Raw genomic sequence first — 9,518 nt, 5'->3', positions numbered from 1 at the left:
CATTTAGGACTGCCCTTAAGAATGTTTACGATAATTGTTTTCAGTTTAAAAAAGTAAGCAGTTGAAAAAAATTCGCAAGCCATGGCTCACAGATGAACAGATGAGTGCCTCGAAATGATACGCAAAAAAGATGAAATGTAACTTAGTTTTGCGAAAACTACCAATCCTGCAGACTTCTCTGCTTTTAAAAAATACAGGAATAAAGTGACAAACCTCTTGCGGAAGTTTAAGAAAGATTACTACGGAAATGTTTTTAATGAGGCATCTTGCCGCAGTGACCTCATATGCGTGAAATCGATAATTTATTGAAGCGAGGTACAAAACAGAAAAATCACAATCAACAATCAGCATTTAACTGGCGCGCAATTAGCATCTCAGTTTAACTTATATTTCACAACTCTTGCAAGTGCTAACCATAAACAAAATGCAAAAAAATTAGGTGTGCCTAATGCAAACGCCTAATGCCTTTTTTTTAACCTATCACACCACAGGAAATCCACTCAGTTTTTATGTCTTGCAAAAAGTGCAGAGCACGAGATACAGACGGGCCGGAGATCAGGCCTATTAAATTTGTTGTTGATCTCCTTGAAGACGTTATTGCCCATATTTTCAATGTTTGTCTAGCTACTGGAATCTTTGCTGTGATTATGCCGAGGGCTAAAGTGACGGTCCTGTACAAATCTGGAAACAAAAATGAGCTTTCGAACTAGCACCCAGTTTCGGTGTTGCCAGTTATCTCGCATAGCAATGTTCCATAAGAAGCTCACACAAGTGACCTGTTCCCCTTGCTCGGTGTAGTTCATGTGGCACATATGTACGAGCTGAATGTCTTTTTAAAACACAAATATTCTCCGAAATTTAATCGGACGCCTTTTCTACGAATATGTAATTTATCAAAACCACCCGAGGTACAGTACAATATAAGGACAAGAGAAATATGGTTGGTGCCATGTTCCCGCACGAATCATGGTCACAATAGATTACAATTTATTATGCCTACTTTCGTTAACTATCATAATTCAAATACGGACACACACTCTCGAAAAACACCTCAAACGTTTATTCACTTGCAATTTTGGGAGGTAACGTCAATATTCTCAAGTTTTTGTTCTATTATTATTGCAGCCTTTTGTGCTTGTATTTTAATTATGGCTGGATTACAACTGTATTGTGGTAAAATTGTGGTCCGTGCTTCTATGTCTGCGAATGTAGTAGAAAATGTTTTTAGTCATGTATAGCCATATGTCGATTTCGCCGTTAGATGTTCCTCAGTGTGCGAGATATTGGCGATTAAGTATAGTAGTGGTCTTATTGAATCCATGTCTGTCAGCTACATTCAACCTGCATTATAACTGTTTACTAACATGTGGTATTTTGTGTTTAAAATTACAATGCCTACTGCGTACTCTTTGTAGTTTCATTCGCAGCTGTGTTTTATTCTGTTGTTATTCGTTGCCGAAGCGAAAGGGGTACGAACCATTGTCAAGCTGATCGAGAAACAGATTTTTGTTCTTAACTTTGCATTTATTTCTGTATTGAATGAAATGCCAAATAAATAAATTTAATTGGAAATTAATTTGATTTGGTAGGTCCACCTGTATCCCTCTTAAACAGACGAGACTTTGTGGCGTATGTCTAAATTGTGCCTTATATGTAGCGTGTCAATCTCGCAATCCTAGGGTCATGGGTTTGAATCCCCCCTGATTCACTCAATTTACTTTTCTTCGAAATTAATTTACTTTGCACTTATAAATGTCTGTAAAACGTTTGCAACAATGAAGTGCGCGGAGGGACGAATTTATGCACTTCACAGAGCCGGTTCAGCTCGTTGACAGAGCAGCATATACACTATTATACGGGGGGAAGCAAGAATGTTGTCCCACTAGGGTGATTGAAGTATCCGCGCGAGGTCATGTGGATGCGTGACTCTGTCGGTGACGGCTTTTACGGCCACGCCGCTGGTCCACGCCGGCACCAGTTTTTCAGTAGCACGGGGCTTCTAACGCTAACTCGTTAAAAGCGCGCCATGGGCAGCATCGGGCGCTTATCTCGAAACCAACAACAACGCGAAGATATGTCGCTACAAGTGCAGAAAACGTACAGCTGGCCGCACTTGACCGCATCGAGTATGAGTACGGTGTAATCGAGGCGCATTCCAGCGCATGGAGCCATAGAGTTTATAAATATTACCTACAGGGAAAGGTCGTGCATCCGTGAATGCTAGTTTTTCAACACTATCCACTGCGTATTGCCGGGAGCAAGGGGGTTCTTGCTTGTCTTGGCTACTGTTAGATCGAAGGCGTGGATTCTGACTACGAAATTCGTAGTTGCATTGCGATATTCTCCTCTGTGCGCAGATTACGTCATTGCAGTTCTGCGTTTTTTTGCTTCCTGAATGCGTGAAACCCAGGGGAAAGTCCTGTTTTGGGCTGGCAGGGAAACTTTCACAGCATATCTTCAAGCTTTGCCTCGAGTAGTAGTAGCAGAAAACATTTATTCTAAAAAGGTAGGTGCCTCGAGACGAGTCGTATTTTTTACGGCTGAATTCACGCTTTATGCCGAACAATAGCCAAGCCAAGCTCCTTGAGTTCCGCCTTTAAGGGAATGACGCGACAGCGGTTCCTCTTGCCCACGTAGGCACGCACACTGTTTCCTCCCTTCCAATTACAATCAATATGTGAAGGATCACGCGACATACGTATGAAGGCCTGGTTTACCCGAGCCGAACGAACGGGTATGCGTGGCGCAGCGGTAGGGCCTACAACGTATTTCGATAGGCTCAGTTAGAAAACTGGCGCTGGGTATAGACGGACACATTTTGTCCCCCCTTTAAGCGTACATCGAGGCACCCTAAGCGTAAAGAGTCGCGAGCGCCACTTCTCAGGCGGCGGCAGTACCTCGTAAGTTTTTTTTGTTTTCTTTTCGTGTGCGCGACACCGATTGGGTGCTCTTCGTCACGTAGCCAGTTTGAAATCGTCGGCGCTGGACCGCACTTCGCACCGCCTGCGCTGGCGCATATATAGTGGAATGAGAGAGAGGAGGAAAGCAACTCAACTAGATGTGTGCTTGTTTTTGCGTCAGTAAAGTTCACTTATTAGCCCCGTGGACGTGCCTTCTTTACAGTGCGGTGTTTATTTGTCGGCTGTAGTTTCCTTGCATTATCAACGCTTGTACTGAAGTCGTTAAAAATTCGACGCCTTTTTGTTCCCTGTGAAAGACTCGATGTGTTTTTGTTTACTTTCAAGAAATCACCCGTGAGATGTAGGGGATGGTTCGCGCAACGCTAACTGCTGTACAAAGCGCCCGTGTTGAGGAGCATCACGTTCCTTTCAACGGGAGGCCCAAAACGGACAAGTCATCGCGGGACGCAAATTATGAACAAGCTAAAGACATGAACACGGGAACTAGCATCTGATTCCTTGAAGGCGTCTCAATTGATAGGCGTAGTATGTTCCAGACGGCACGGGGAAGTGTCTCTACCTGTTACCCGACTAAGCCCAGCGCTGAAGGCCGTGATTCCTTGAATTCATATTTGCCACACGCCATATATATCGGCATATTCGCCACACGCATCGGCGTCCTAGTTTTCAATATTTCAATGGAACCTCGTAGCGGCCGTCACAAGGCCGGGTGACATGGGTCGGGAAGGCTCAGCTGGGCTGGGGCCTAGAACAAAGCGCCAGCTAGCTGCAGCTGCAGCAGCGGAACTGAGGCGTCGAAATGAGGTGGACAAACAAGTTAATCCATAACCTGAACACCACAACACTAGTTTCACCTAATATAAAAACTTTGGTCGCGTACACATTTTTTCGAAAGAACAACGTTTTTGTTATCGTAAAAAAAAAAATATGGAAGATGCTGAAGCTCCGCCTTAAGAGTGAAACGCGATAAAGCCCGCTCTTTATACCATCGACATGACGGCACCACTCCGCACTTGTTCTATTGGCCCCCATGCGCAATGGAAGATTTTCACACCGCTTCCTCAAGAACACTTACTCAAAGCACTCCTGGTGGTCTCCGCGAGAAGTGAAAAGCTATCCTTTTCTCAAGCTGCGGAAGGCCGCCGCTGCCTCTGGTACACCTGGGATTTTTCAGGCACGAAAGACGTGGCGGAGTGGCAGGGCCGACGACAGCGACGCCGGCTTTTTCGCCTGGCGAGAACATTAACGCTCTCGCGTTAAATATATATAATTTAGTTAGCGCCCTCACTTAGCACCGTCGGTTATGCCACTAAGAGACTGCCTTGGCTGGCCTATGTCGGGCCCGTCCTCTCTTGGCTTGATTGAATTTCACTGCGGCGCATGCGGCATGCCCTCTTTTATAAACGACCATTTCATGTGCTAGGTTACTTTTACTGCTCGTGTTACGTTCTCGTCGTCTGTGTGCGCGCTTGTTCTTTTGTCATAGCAGATGCAGTGTTAGTCATAGGTTTTGGCGCTGCTGCCATCGTAAAAACGAAGTGGTTCCCCACAAAGAGCGCGCAGCACACGATGAACCGGTGCTCCGTTAGGAAAGCATCAAAAAGGGAACTGCTCCGTTGGCATCACACTGTGATGGTACGGGTTAACGCTGCTCAAGTCCAACTTCCTTGGAAATCACTTTTAATTGTGAGGCAGTTATTGCATATTGCAAGGTACTGTTATAGATATATTGATGGGAATGGTCTAACCGTCCGCTGCATAGGAAAATATTGTTTCTGAAGTGTGTCTTGGGCTCACCATAAAAACCAATCGGCTCCGTATTGGACAGTACATGCCAGAGAACTACACACGCCCCGAAGAGTGATCTGCTGCTATATTGATTGTTGCTGTGCAAGCTTACAATACTCGAAAAATGGCGTTCATAAACAACTTCTCTTTGAAAAAATGTTCACCGCCAGAATTCCTGGGCATGGATACGCATCATGTTGTGTTTGGCGCATCATAGCCTCAGTTGCTTTTGCGCCATTAAAATCAATATAACTAACTAACTAACTAACTAATAGATACGCGGTTGTCATTGGGTGCCCATAACAATCAGATAGGTGTCTTGTAACGCCTGTGCGGAATGTGCTATATGTGACTCTTGGATGATCGCTTAGTAGTTGGTATGAAAAAGCGCGTTCCATAGTGTATTCTCTTCATTTCCTTACGCTTGGGATAGGACTAAACAGATATGCGTTTTATTTACTGTACTGAGTGAAATAATGCATAAAAAGTTTTTGTGTTTATGGTGAATAAACGCCGCCATATTGGCAGTGCTTTAATGGCTAAGATATGATGCACAAGACTTCAGTGGCGTTAAATAACAGTGATTAGAGGTGTACATATACTTTATCTCTCTCAAAATCTTAGAGCACTCTGGTATATTGAGAAATGTATAGACTTCTATTGTTTAGCCGCTAAGTGGACGCCTCCTCGAGCGTTTACGCTGCCTACATGTTTCTGAACAGACGAAACTGCCACTTCAAATGTTTTTGTACTCAGAAAGATTTTTAGATACTTTGTTGTGATGATAGTGCCCTTCCATAGTGTCTTGTGTACATGCAGAAAGAGATTGTTGTTCGTCACGAATATTGGTCTGATCCGTTTGCTGAATCTCTGTGCTCAAATGAAATTTGTGCTTTAGTCACTAGTCCTTTAGTCTATAATGAGTTCAGTTGTTTCACTGAAATCTTCCTGGGTAATCTGCTGTAAAAAGAGCTTGCTCCAGCTTTTCCTGTGTATGCAAGCTCACTATTTGCTCATTCCCCCGTGCCTTCTCATGCTTCCTCATGGCATGAGTGCTTTACTTTTTGTTTATTTGGCGTGCGTAGACTTAGAGCGTATTAATACAAGTGTCTTTCCTCCGAATACCCTAAAGGCAGCGCTAATTGCTTTGGAAAGTGCCGTGCATTCAGCATTATGTTAGTTATGCCCAGCAGGCAACTAGCTTCCCATGCTCTTTGTGTAAATTTTAAACTTGTCTCGTCAGGTGGTTCGCAACTTCTGCTTGCATTTCTATTCTGACTTCTTATGGTTTTGAAGTAATAATTTGTCACTTTTAGAAAACTTCTGTTCTCTACCTTCATTTTGAGTGAAAAACATACCAACACAATTCTCTCACATCCCACTGCTCACAAGCTCGGGTGCGTTGAAGCAAGTCCCAAACAGCGAGTCAGTCCCCAAGAACTGCGTTTTTCGGGCATTATACGACAAATAGCTGGCCTGTTGGTACATTAACAGTTTGAAATTCCACGCGACACGGGAGACGAAGACGGCGAAAGAAGACATAACGAAGACTATCTTAAAATCGGGTTGGTGGCCAACGCTCATCGTTTTTCTTCTTCATTCTCAAGAGTGCCGTGCTGTACGTTAAGTCTTTCGAGCATTTCTACGCGAGACGACACGTATGCTACTGCGTCATGCTTTTTCTTTTAATATGACGCCACTGTTTAGTTGTCCACCCGCTTCGGATGTAGTGCTGGCTCTGTATCACAAGCCACCAAAGTCTGTACATATGGACGTCCAGGTAAGAAACGCTAACACTATTCGTACATCTACGTTGTCTCGACTGCTTTTCCGTGGCAGGCAATGCTGGGACGCGTACCGGGGCCCATTACTGGCGTCTTCTCTCGTTTGGGATGCTGACTATATCAGATCACTATTAACGGCTGTCTTTGAGTCTTACTTTGCTTTGTACACGCAGATTTTAGTCATTCGTTTGATTGACAGCCTTGACACCGGGAAAAGCATTAGGCAGAAAATTTGATGGTTTTATGTAGCATCCCTGGTTTTGCTTGTGGCGAGGAGAAGCACTTTGTAATTATTTGCGCTGATGTCCAAAGCAAGCATTTGTCATCGCTAAACGCCCGCCCTTTAGACCCGTGAAGTTTCTGTTGCAACCGCAGTGTTCCCAACAGAAACACGAAGGGCTGCTTCGTTTGTCGAGTGTTTAATGCAATGTGGTTAAGTTTAAAAATCTTCCCTTACATTAATTTAATGAAAGGAAGGCAGAGAGGTACTCTAAAATTCTCCATTGTTCCTAGGAATGCTTAGCGCACACTTCCATCGCGCCACCAATTCTTCGGTTGTTTTCCCGCAGTAAAAATTTACCCAAAAGCACTTTCCTAGCTTTCACTTTCTAACTAGCCTGTTATTTCAACGCGGCACTATGGCAACACAAACAAAATAATTTTTTTGCTCACCCTGAAGGCCTGGGCAGGGCGGAAACAGCAACGAACGTCGAAAATAAAGAGCGATGATGATGGAATCAGTGCCAGCGCGGAAAGCCTTTTGTTGCAGCCGTCTCCGAGCCTTTTCAGGGTACGAAAGTTGGTACTACTGCTATTGCAGAAATGTTTCATGAACCCATCTTTCTAGGACAGCACCGCAAAAATTTTCGAGACAAGGTCGATTCAGCGATCAGCGCTGAGCCGCCGCACATTGCCGAAAACTCGTCGAAAGAGTATTGCCATTATCCTTCCTTCTTTGCTTGATATATTACTACCGTCAATGTACTGCTTCACTGAGGACTCGTATGTTTAGTTTGACCGAATCTGGGTCGACGGCCTGTCCGAGGAAGTAGTTCTTCCAGCTAAAATATTCAAGCTGCAACTGAGTAATCACTCTTCTTTTAAAATGAACACCTTTATGGATTCCCATAAACGAATAGGGCAAGCACCGTTCTTACTTGGCCGCCGCGGTGGCTGGCTGGTTATGGCGCTCGGCTGCCGGCCCGAAAGACGCGGGTTCGATCCCGGCCGCGGCGGTCGAATTTCGAAGGAGGCGAAATTCTAGAGGCCCGTGTACTGTGCGATGTCAGTGCACGTTAAAGAACCCCAGGTGGTCGAAACTCCCGGAGCCCTTCACTACGACGTCTGTCATAGCCTGAGTCGCTTTGGGACGTTAAACCCCCATAAACCAAACCAAACCAAACCGTTCTCATTGTAGCTGCTGATCAATTCGGTATCTACCTGTCTTTTGCTAGCTATCCTGGATAACTTAGTTGATACAGAGACTGCCAAGGACAAGCAGTGCTCTCGCGTTCGGTCACTGGACCTTGGCTAGTTGTTCTGCCGTTACGAAGTTTCCTTCAAAGCTGCATGACTTTCCTGTGAGGCTTTAGGCTGCGTTAGGGGGGATGCTAAGGATTAACTACTGTCTCTCTTCTCCTCTGTCCACCTTTCTGAAAAGCCTCTTCGTGCTTTCACATCACTGGAGTCGGGCTTCATGACCATTTCAGGTTTGAAGCTGGATTAACAGTTGGATATATCGGCGCCCCGAGGCGCTCACTGTATACAAATTGTGGAGGCCACTGGCGCGCCATTTTTGTTCACTCGCCAGCTCCGGTCTAGGCGGCCTTCAATATTCCATTGGCGGCTGAATGTTTCTGTATAAGAAAATCGCTCTTACTAATTTAGCGTTGTTGTTTCTACCCGGGGAATTAAAGGGTCCCGTTCAGCGGAGAAATCACCGGGATACGTTGTTGGCACATCGACAGAATCGGCATCTGTAGAGAAGGTAGTGACGTTAGAACTACATGACCTCGCAAGGCTATTCAAACGCCCCATGACTGTCACGCAGTACCACAGTATGATGTCACCACACTTCCTCATTCGCCTACAATTCCGTGACGTCATTCTACCACCATTACGTAGTGCCTGTGAGGAGAGAAAAGCCACTGTGCTGAAAAAAAGAAAGTGGCCGAGCCGGGATTCCAACCGCTACGCCTCGACCAGTGAGGAACGTTCGCTCCACTGGGTTAAAGGCAGACCTTCTATGTCTTGCAGTAAATACAAAAAAAGAATAAAACAAAGTTAAAAAATAAAGTACATATATTGACCTTTATGTAAAGTCATATGCAAAGTGGGCCCCAGGTGACTGAAGGAATAAGTCATTAAAGCTATCGCGTCATACTCTTAATGTTGTGTTTTTTCATGGTTGCAGTATCTTGTGCGCCCGTCGATGCGCTCCAGTTTCAGTTAATCTTCAAGAAGGAGCTTAAGTGTTCCTCTAATTTTTGCGCTCGGCTCCTGACCCTTAAGACGCGGGCTTGATCCCGGCTCCGCGACGGTCGCATTTCGATGGAAGCAAAATGCTGGAGACTCGCGTACTTTGCGATGACAACGCAATTTAACGAATCCCAGGTGTTTGAAATTATACGGAGTGCCCCACTACGGCGTCCCTAGTAGCCTGAGCTGCTTTGGGACTTCAAAATCTATAAACCAAACCAAGCCAAGCCAAACCAGGCATTAGGATGCGAAACTGTATTTTCTAGGTCTCGAAGTTTTTATGTAGACCTGTATCACTTACTGACCGCGATGGGAGCAGATACTGTAGTCGTGTTGAGCTGTAACTCGACAGCTTTATGAAAGAAATGTGTGGAGTTCGAGTTCGTGCTATACTTATTGGGACGCTTATTTCTTTCTATTCCGCTAAGCACTGCAGTCTGATTGAATGAAGCTTGAACTGTATTGCTAACACTTTGCGCTTTCAATGTGCAACCTTGGGTGGTGATAGCCGCCAACTTTCCTCACGAGTCGTCCCTGCTTGAAATAC

Source organism: Amblyomma americanum, chromosome 3 (assembly GCF_052857255.1).
Source record: "Amblyomma americanum isolate KBUSLIRL-KWMA chromosome 3, ASM5285725v1, whole genome shotgun sequence".
Lineage (NCBI taxonomy): Eukaryota > Metazoa > Arthropoda > Arachnida > Ixodida > Ixodidae > Amblyomma > Amblyomma americanum.
The sequence above is the reverse complement of the archived record's forward strand: the minus strand, read 5'-3'. Positions refer to the sequence as shown.